The sequence below is a fragment of the Pinus tabuliformis genome, chromosome X (assembly GCF_031772625.1).
Source record: "Pinus tabuliformis cultivar Carrire ecotype Pingquan chromosome X, CPIR1, whole genome shotgun sequence".
NCBI lineage: Eukaryota > Viridiplantae > Streptophyta > Pinopsida > Pinales > Pinaceae > Pinus > Pinus tabuliformis.
In genome coordinates, this window is record NC_142308.1 from 1,346,839,601 (window position 1) to 1,346,843,910 (window position 4,310).

The window sequence follows — 4,310 nt, forward strand, 5'->3', positions numbered from 1 at the left end:
GAGTTTCCATCTCAGAGAGAAGGGCTCGGTGAAGGAATCAGTGAAGTCAAGAGAGCAATGAAGATCTCGGTATCAAAGGCAGTGATGAAGATCTTGGTGATGGCAAGGTCGAAACGAAAGAAGAGTGATTGTCAAGAGGACTTGTGTCTTGATCTTGGAGAGGCTACTAGGTCAAGGGTCTTGGTCTTGGTATTCGTCAATTGGAATCTCTATAAGAAGAATTTGTGCAGGTTTTCCTCTCAAAGAGTGAGAGGTTTTGGCCCTGGATGACAGCCTACATTTTGTGTCTCTTGTTTATTTATGTTCATGCATTGGTAACTATTTGATGAATAAGAACAATAATAATCTAAGTAAAGAAGATCGTAATCTAAACAAGTAAAGGAATTCACAAGCAGTCACTAATTGAAGAGAAATCACCTAATAATAATGCCCTAGATTTATCAAGAAAAACAGATCTGATAAATTGTACTTTAAAATCCAAAATCTACAATATTACAGTTTTATCTCTCTTGAGATTTATAGATTTGTAGAATATTGTTAATATGAGTTACATGAAAATTAAAATTATGTAAAAAATAGAGAAAAATGAAATAAAATATCACAAACACATCTAACACATTATATGACCTGGGAAACCCTTTCCGGAGAAAAACCCAACTGGAAAGTGAGGTCGCTCCACTCTCTTTCTCTAAATGGAAATATGGTTCTAAGTAAAAAGAAGTATGGCCTATGGAATGTGGGCTACAGTGCAAAAATCCTCTATATGTGCTCTATCTCCTATCCCTCTTGGTTATTTTTGCTCAATTATGGAACAAATGCACTCAAAATAATGGAACCCCTTTTCCTCCTAGTGGCCTAGTTATAACACATCCCAATAGCCTATTAGTGGTTAGGTTTGACTACCTCAACTCTTATCCATAGTTACAATATAAACTCTTATAGAGTCTTCTTCAACAAAATCATGTGGCTAGCCCCTTTTTCATGAATGATGGGGGTTGTCTTGGCATCCTCTCAAAATATGGGGGTGAAAATAGGCAAGTCAACTTCTGAGTGGCATACATTTTGTATATAGATTCTGATTGATGTGATTCTTGAACCATTGGAAAGGTATTTGTGTGTAGATTAGGAAAATAGTTGTTGCACTAAAGTGACAAAGTCCCCCCCCCCCACCCCCCAAAAAAAAAAAAAAATCATTTGATGCCTCAAAATTATCCGAGAAGGTTTCAGACCCCAATTTGCCATATTGGGTCCCGCTAGTAAAAAGGGTCTTGTTAGTTGATTCCTCCACCTTTTCCACTCTAAAATAATGGATATGGATGAAAAACAATATAATGATCCAACATATATCACACCTCTCCTTTTTGGGATGATTTTGGTCCCCAAAAGCTTATACCAAATGATTTGAAGAAAATTTTCCTCCCCCTTTTCCACTCTAAAAGAATGGAGATGGATGAAAAACAATATAATGATCCAATACAGATCACACCTCTCCTTTTTGGGAGGATTTTTGTCCGCAAAATATTCTACTGAATGATCTGAAGAAATTATTCCTCCACCTTCTCTTGGGTGTACCATTTAACTTTGCCTAGAAGTTGTCCTTTCAACCCAATCTACCAAAGGTCATGTTGCCCCTATCTTATAGTTCTAGACCTATTTTGAAAAATTATATCTCCAGTCAACCTTGTTTGAGCATTTGGTTCCAAATCTTCCATAGAATGTAGAACCTGGTCATGTTTCTGATCTAGCATGGAAGGCTCATAGAGTTTCAGATTATCTACATTCACAACTGAGTAAATGTGTGTATATCTTGGTAAACTGAGTCGATAGGAATTATCACCCACCTTTTCCAGTATCTCGAAGGGACCATACCGCAAAACCTTGATTTTATTACCAGGCCCTTGTACCCTCTCATTATTCAACTATAGCAATACTTTGTTTCCCACCTTGAGATATTTCTTTGTTCTATGCTAATCATGCATGGCCTTATATTTCTCTTGTGACCTCTGCATTGTCTCTAGTACCTGTATATGGATTTATCTGGCCTTCTCTATAAATTTTTCGGCCCCCAAGGCATCTTCTGTAAGGTCTTCCCTCACCCTCCTTGTTTCCCATATGCAATGTCCAAAGGTAAAGGAAACAAATATCCAAAACAAGTTTCAAATGGGGACTTTCTAGTAGAAGTGTGGATTTCTCTATCGTAAGAATGTTGTATATATACCATATTTTCATCCAAGGTCTTCATATGCTTTTAAATATATCCCATTAGTAGTTTCACCAAATTCATGATGACTACTTATGTTTATCCATATGTATGTGGATGGAATGTTATAGACTTGTTCAACTTTGTGTCCATTGTCTCCCACAATGTAGTCCAAAATGAACTGAAAATATTGTGTCTCTATCTATAACGATGCTCCTTGGTATCCCAAAGTGCACCCATACATGTCCAAAGAATAAGTTCACTTATTATTTCACATTAATGGTGTTTTTATAGGCCATCAGAACACACATCTTGTTGAACCAGTCAACTACCACGAACAAGTAGTCATGCCCCTTCCTGGTTATTGGTAAACCTCCCACAAAGTCCATGGAAATGCTTTCCCAACGATGAGTGAGTATAGGTAAGGGATGATATAAACCCTATTTCATGTTGTGGGGCTTATTGTTACAACAAAGCATGCATCTTCTTATGAAACTAGCCACCTTCTCTTCCATATTGGGCCAATACACATACTTCAGCAAGTTGGCCACTATCTTCGCTACACCAAAATGCCCTACAACCTTAGAGGTGTGAGCCTCTCTAATCATCTATAATCACTCACCTTTACGAACACATAGTTTATCCAACCTTTAGAGCAACCCATTCTAGAGGTGGTAGTCAACGGTGTTATCACCATCATGCACATGACTCTGACTCTGCAACTAATAAAACACCTCCTGAAGTCCTCATCTTATGAATATGCCTCTTTGTATACAGCATGGGTGATTGGATCATGTGCATCAAAGCTCCCAAAGTTGTTATCTTCGATGTGGGTGGCCTTGAAATCATGTTGACCGACTTGTTTGTGTTTCCCTTCTTATACTTAAGCACTAAATGAAATTGTTGTAGAAACCCAATCCACTTGTAATTTCTGATTTGTTGTAGCTTACTCTGGGCCTGCAGGTACTATAGTGGATGGTGCTCTATGTGGATTATTGTCTCCTTTCCCATCAGATAGTGCTTCCACTTCTTCACAACTTGCACTAGGGCATTGAGCTCCTTGTCGTAGGTAGGGTAGTTAAGAAATTCCCCATGAAATACTTCAGAATGGTAGCATACAAGACTTCGCCCTACATCAAGACCACTCCCATAGCATACCCACTTGCATCTATCTCTAGTTCAAAGGGATGTTGTAAGTTTGGTAATGATAGAACCAGTGCTTGATTGATCATCTTCATTAGCTCCTCGAAGTCCCTTCATTGACCCTTTCCCCATCGAAAACTCTTGCCTCTTTCCATTATGGCATGGAGCAGTGATGCTACCACTAAAAACAAGGCTATGAATTTCCTTAGATACTATGTCGCCCCAACAAAACTCCTAACCTCATAAACATTAGTAGGCACCAGCCATTTCATGATAACCTCCATCTTTGCAGGATCTATCTTCATCTCTCCTCCACCTATCACATACCCCATATACACCAAAGAATGTTGTGAAAACTCACACTTACTGATATTTTCTAGTAGTTTGTGCTTCTTTAATGTCTCCAACACTTGCGTCAAATGTGAGATGTTCTCCTCCCATGTTGCATTGTATACTAGTATATCATCCAAATAAAAAATAACATATGAATCTATAAGTGGGTGTAGTGCATCATCCATTAATCTCATAAAGTTAGTTGGTGCATTACATAGTAGAAATTCCATGACTAACCACTCATACAAACCTTCCCTAGTTTTGAAATCGGTCTTCCAGGTGTTACAAGTTATTTTGTCGTATCCAAATAAATGGCCTTGAACCCAAACCTATCATCATATTGCAACCATTCCCTACAAAGCCAAAAGAATTCCCTTTCCAGAAGTTACAAGAATCACGGATTACATTGGATAAAACCGCTAATTTTGTGGGTCATCGCACTTACCTTTAAGGCATAATGCATTGACATAGGTTGCACACATGGAAGCTGCACTAGCAAGCACAATTTTCTTTCCCAAAAAGTGTGTTGATAGCTAGAAACAAGTAAAAAAAATGAAGTTTTTCTTCCTAGAAGATTCAGAAGTGGTTTTAACCATTTACTGTTGAATCAGATCTCAACTCCTAATATTGAGGT